The sequence below is a fragment of the Electrophorus electricus genome, chromosome 13 (assembly GCF_013358815.1).
Source record: "Electrophorus electricus isolate fEleEle1 chromosome 13, fEleEle1.pri, whole genome shotgun sequence".
Taxonomy (NCBI): Eukaryota; Metazoa; Chordata; class Actinopteri; order Gymnotiformes; family Gymnotidae; genus Electrophorus; species Electrophorus electricus.
The window spans coordinates 5,626,555-5,633,047 of NC_049547.1; positions in this window are offsets into that span (position 1 = coordinate 5,626,555).

A 6,493-nucleotide genomic window follows, 5' to 3' on the forward strand; every position below is an offset into this window, starting at 1 on the left:
AAAATTGGACATGGAATGGTCACTTAAGCAGTTTGGTAATGTTAGAGGGATAGAGTTAAATGGCACTTTTGGAATGTGCTATTACTGTCTTATTCATATTCGTGCTGGCATATTATGCCAGACTAGTTGAGTTATGCAACACTAGGGGCCCATCCCACAGATAATGACAGGAAACAAATGACTGGAGCCTGTTATCAGAAAGTTCTAATTTTATCATTCCATCTCTCTCTCTCTCTCTCTCTCTCTCTCTCTCTCTCTCTCTCACACACACACACACACACACACACACACACACACACACACACACACACACACATGCACACACACAAGATGAAATTTATATGTACATCCTGCCCTGTCCTGAGTGTCTAATTAATCTGTGATAATTATTCATAGTACTGCAGAGATTTCCTGTAGGCAGCTGAACTGGCATGGAAGATGTACAGCACATAGAGTACCCTGTTCTCAGACAGGGAAGAATTCAGGCCAGCCGATTTCTGTTACTTTCACAGCTTGCATGCGTTATCTTCATATAAAAGCACAGGTTTAACTGAGCAAGCACTGTATGTAACAAATGCTTTGGAGCATTACGCCAATCACTTTTTTTCAACTGACTCCACAATTCACAGATCTGGCACAGTAAAAAAAAAAAAAAAATCTCAGTCAATAGGCAAAGCACAAATTTTATCCAAAGCCTACTGAAAACCACATTTGTTTAGAAAACACACCATTTTGCACCCAGGCAAGCAGAGTTTGATGGCACTCCTTTATCTGGGCACACTCAAGGGTACTCACACAGCTTTGAAGCTTGGCAGTGCGAATGTGCAAGCCATGAAAAATCTCGCAAAGTTCAAGTAGATGAGTGCAGGCTAGTGGAGAGGTTAATGCATTGTCTGTTCTCTTCTGTGATCTGCGTGACAATGCACTGATTGTAATTGCAGAGCTGTAATAATGAGGAGGTGCTTCTGCGACTCTGGCACTAATTAACTTTCAGATGCATGCCGGCCCACTCTTCGCACCACAAGGCTTAGAACACATGCAACACTATTATTGTGGCTTAAGTCAGGAACTCGAAGGAAAAAGCAATTGCTACTGTGCTACTGATGAAAACTGAATGCACTTCAACTCATCTAAATGGTTTCTATAGTTACCAGATAGTAGCAATGATTCAGATATGTTTGGTGAACAATTTATTATTGATTTTCACACACATAATTAAAAGTGGACTGGAGTTTAAAATGACACTATAGACACCTATGCCTCAATTGTTTTTATTGCTTCATAAAAATACTTTTTAGAATCTTTTATAAACAACCAAAGAAAGCCATGCATTTATTAGATCAGGGGCAACCTATGCATGAAGGCTATTGCAAGATGACATGTGAGTCATAGAAAATCATCCTTCAGTAGGGGGTGGGAAAATCTGCAAAGTGAGCATATAGCATCATGCCTAAGTATTGAACCAAATGCTGTTGACATCGCTGCACTCTCAGAACACATGGAGAGTCATGCTGTTTCTGTATCGTAAATGTGGCAGGTTGCATTTCAAACCATCTAGAAAAGGTGCCATAGGCCCTATGACATGACTGTGACACTGTACCGGGCTGAAACACTCACAGACCTGCCAAAATCACCAGACATCACCGTCACAGCAGGCTACTCTGCAACTATTATGTCTCAAGGAGTTTTGTTAGGGAAACATGAATAAGATGTGTATTGCACTGAGAAAATTACTCATAAAAGACTTGACTCACAAAAGAATTCCCACCTTGTCATGCTATTCTTTTTAAAAGAACATTTTTTAGAAGAAAAAGGCAGACTTGTTAAAAAAAAAAACTTACACAACAGAGTGTCATTGAGTTTATTTGCTAAGTGTTAAAACAAGCGTCTACAATCTACAAACGCCAAGTCTCTCTATCCACAAGGGTCAACGACTTTTATCCATTATTTGTTAAATCGGACATCTCAATCCACGACGGCTAGGCCAGTCGGTTATTGGTAGAGCCTGCTCAGCTCATTCAATAAATTCATTTGCCAGCATGTTATATCCGATTCATCTCTGCCTATATTTTAACAAATCCGGCAGCAGCACAAAATTAGTTTACATCATAATAAGTCATAACGTCTGGAGCTACGGCTTGTTATAATGTATTCCGCAACCCAAAGTAACAGTGAATTGTCCTGATTTCTGACGATGCCTGATTGCACACAGTATAAGCGCAGTGTCCCAGTACATTTTTTTCCAATGTGTTGCTTTTACCGATATTGACGAAGCGCCCTCGGAAGCAACCAGTGGATGAGTAATGAGGTAATCTGAGACCATACGATCACTTGAGTTTATTATAGCGGTCTCAGTAGCGTGCTTTGCGCTTCCGTCTTTTCTCTGGTCGCTTTACCCTCAGGAGTAATGCAATGAGTGCTAACACGCTGTCATGTCACGCCGCATGTTATAAACAAGTGCGTTTTGAGAATACTTGTCGGCTCATAGGTTCTGCCGTTGGCCATTTCCATTGTTGAAATTTTTTTGGCGCTGGGCGGCAAGTTCAATTTTTTATCTCGAGGTGGTAAAAAACCCTGTGGGGACGCGAGGTAACATGCTCTTATAAATCTCGCCGGTCGTCTGCTACCGCTGTTCATCTTGCTAGCAATTCACCTAGTTCTCACATGACCACCGTTGACTCTTTTCACTTTCACAACATTTCACAGTCATTTCAAACAATGATCCCAAGCGTTCAGGAAAGTACTTTCATCTCTCCGTCATGCATCTGCTGCGACTTTCTCCACAAGCAAAGACAGGATAGTGCTGCATTATAGACAGAATTAGCTTTGATACTTTACAGTTGTTGGGTCTCTTTAGTGACACTGGTATTTTTGACAGCAGCATGGTGCTCACCTCCAGGAACCTGGGCCATTGAAGCCTCTCCTGATGGAAAGATGTGACATGTGGCATGCTTTTTACGTCTGTATCCGTGGTAGGTGGAGAGGTACAGAGACTCCTTGTTGAACATGCTGATGCATTGTATAAGGTGTGCCACAGGTTGACATGCTTACCACCAAAGCTTCCTCTGCTCTGCCAGAAGGCAAACATAGGCTGTACTCAAGTCATAACATGGTTATTGGGATGGGGGAGGAAGACATTGAGAAAAGTGGTATGATACATGGTAACGACTCATTTACACAATGAGCTGGAGGTAGGAGATTCGGCTTGTTATAGCTGTTCCAGATTCACTGACATTAAAACGCTTTTGGGCTTGGAGTTAATGCTTTGAGTTTAGCCTGCTGAGATACACCACAATGCTTTGTGGCTGATTGTTAAAACAGATACATTTTCAGGCTGCCTGTAGAAAAAGTTGAAAATGAAGAAGGAATAATAGAAGAAAATAAGGGAAAGACACATATCTATAAGTACATTCCATCTGCAAATGCTAGTTGAGCTGCATTTAGCTGAACAAATGTATTTTAAACCACATGCACTTAGCATCCAAAGCAAATGGCTCTTCCTCTGTTATTGAAATTAAGAGAAATTGCTGAAGAAACATAAAGATGAGCCCTACTGTGCAAGGACCAGGGGGTATCAATTAAGGGCTACATGACAGAGTTGCAAGCCTGAATAACCAGTTGAAATCTTCCTGTGGTCATGGGGAGATGGCGGCTTTACCCTCTCTGAATGCCTTACTCAAATGTCAGTCCTTCTCTCGGGAGAGATTGGGGTCATTGTGACCATAACAAGTAGAGGAAATTATTAAAGTTTGGCCATTTATTCAGCCACCATCTGTGTCTAACAAGCCATACAGTCCCTGTTATTAGTTGGATAAATTTGTGTGTGTGTGTGTGTGTGTGTGTGTGTGTGTGTGCGTGTATGTGTGTGTGTGTGTGTGTGTGTGTGTGTGTGTGTGTATGCATGGACTAGTAAAGAGGTAAAAGACTTCTAAATGTAGAAGCCGGTATTTCACTAGCTCTAAATGTCCAAATGTGAGAATGTGGAAGACAAAGACATTTATGTCTCTACAGAGATAAGATGTGCATGGCTAGCCAACAGGGAAGCGACTTTGTTTACCATTCAATTCTTACAGAAATGTCTGGCAGTAGTTATGGGGCAGTTGTATGGTATCTATGTATGGTAAGAGTAGCAAAATGGCCATTTTGTTTTAAAGGTACTGTCTTTTCCTTTTCTACACTGTGTGAATCAGATTTTTTAGTCGTGATGCATCCTAAACTGTATATATTGCTTTAAAATGCTTTTAATTATAATCATCAGTGTAACGCGTGGTGGCCTGAGTTCCGTAGGGCAAGGGGCAGGACGCACAAACTCCTGTGACATGGACGAACATTTAATTACATAAATGACAGCGGCACTCACACGTATTACAAACGATAAACATGAACATGAAACAATTGACATTAAACAGACACGATGAACACACAAACGTTTAACAATGACGAAAACACCATTAACCTTATATTAATACATTACATCAACAATGACCAACAACGCTGCACACCCTGACGTGAGTTTTAGTACACACAGACGAAACGAAGTACAGATGTGCAGGCGTGGCCACAAATGAAAGTCCTTCCACTGCACGTGGCTGGCCAAACCACGTGCCTTGTGGGAGGCGAGCATTCCGTGACAGTCAGCCTCTAGAAACCTGCCATGGGCTATCTCTGAGCTATTGACAGCACAGTGTTGTCAAATTCATGTTCATATTCATAACTATTTAATGTAAAGAGGAAATAGTCAATGGCATAATGAAAAGGAGGTGACCTATACTGCTCAACAATTAAAAAAAGTAAAATGGCATTCCAACCCTTGGCTGAGTCAGCAGGGAGTGAGCACATGCAGCATCTCTAACCCTCTCAGAGAAGAAAGCCTGAGGATAGAGCCAGAGCCTTTAGAGTGGTGGGGAGCAAAGGGAAGGACCTCCCTATTCATCTTTGCTCTTCTCATTAGCCCATTGAGCCTGGTTACAAATCTCAAGGTATGACTGTAAAGAACTTGATGGCCTCTCTTTCACTCTCACAGGCTTATAGGCACGTTCAGACAAGAGGAGAGGCAACTCCAGCTGCAGGGGATTTCCTCCCAGGAATATTCTTGTTCTTATTTGCCTGCTGGTCTCATGCAAAGGTCTGTGTTTTGGTCATTCTCAACCAAAGCTGGAACAAGCTAGAACTGAATGCTCTCAGATACATTATTTGTTCAGCACATAACTGAACATAACTTAGCATAACTATGCTAAAGCAATACATAACTTAGCTAAAAGGAATGGAAAGTTAGGAAGGATTATGACCTAATTTGTGTAATACTAGGTTACCTGACCTCTAGCAGCTTTTATTAAGTATCAGAAAACATTTCTGGGTTACATTCTTTAACTCACAGTTCACTGTAGGACAGTGAGAGATATTTCATTTACTTTCTATATTATCAGCAGTTATTGAGGAGATGTTTCTTATGATGTTTCATTATGTTTCATTGATGTTTCATTATGTTTCTTGCAAGGTCTCCTGCACTGTATCTCTAGAGAGTTCCTCCAAGAAGTTGAGGATATTGAGTGGTGCTCCACATATGCAGCGAAGCCCACCAAGGAGGCCCAGTACATTGAATATTATGCTTCATTCTTTGAGAACCATGAGCTCCAGGTGTCGCTAGTCCTTGGTGGTCTGGGCCATGGTGTCCAAAAGAGTATGGAGTTCCCATCATAGAACGGCAGAGACCGTGCTTACACCAGCAGAGCGACAGTGATGAGCTGCAAATCTTCTTCTCCTCTGCTCCTGCAGAAAGTAACAGGGCTCTCAGAGACATTTGACAGACAGCATCAATGAAACTCTCCCAAAAGCACCCCCCAGACTTTCCTCTTTGGTCATATTACAACAATTTTGAATGAACACTTGTATGATAGCTGTCACTAAGCTTGCCTTTAAAGAATGTGATTCTCACAGAGTGAAGCTCACAGTGTACAAATATGTAAATCTTTACTATGACAAAACTAGGTTATTTAAGCAAAGTTAGGGGTGTGATAGATCATTGTCTTGTGACAAAAGAGGCTGCTAATAAGAGGAATAAGATACTAACGAGAAGAATATTCTGTAATGCAAATGGTGTTACAGTTGCCAACCTGTGTTATGCGTGTGGAATATATGTTTGCTATGTCAGAAGCAGTGGTGGGCAACCATATTGATCCCGCCCCAGAGGAATACTTCTAATTATTAACCACAGCATTGACACACATTAATTAACAGTCTAATTACTGTTACCTCTACCTCTCCTCTTTTCAATTGTCATCCCCCCCCCATAATATATGTCATGTTATAATAAGTTAAAAACAGTATGACAGTAGTGAAGATAAGCCAGCTACTTATCCCAAACGCACACACATACACACAAAGACACATGCACACATACAATCTTTCTTTTCTCTCTCTTCTCCTGCCATATCACTGATTATATAACCCTGTTCTGTAGGCTCAGATCACATCAGCTCCCTTTGCTGCTGGT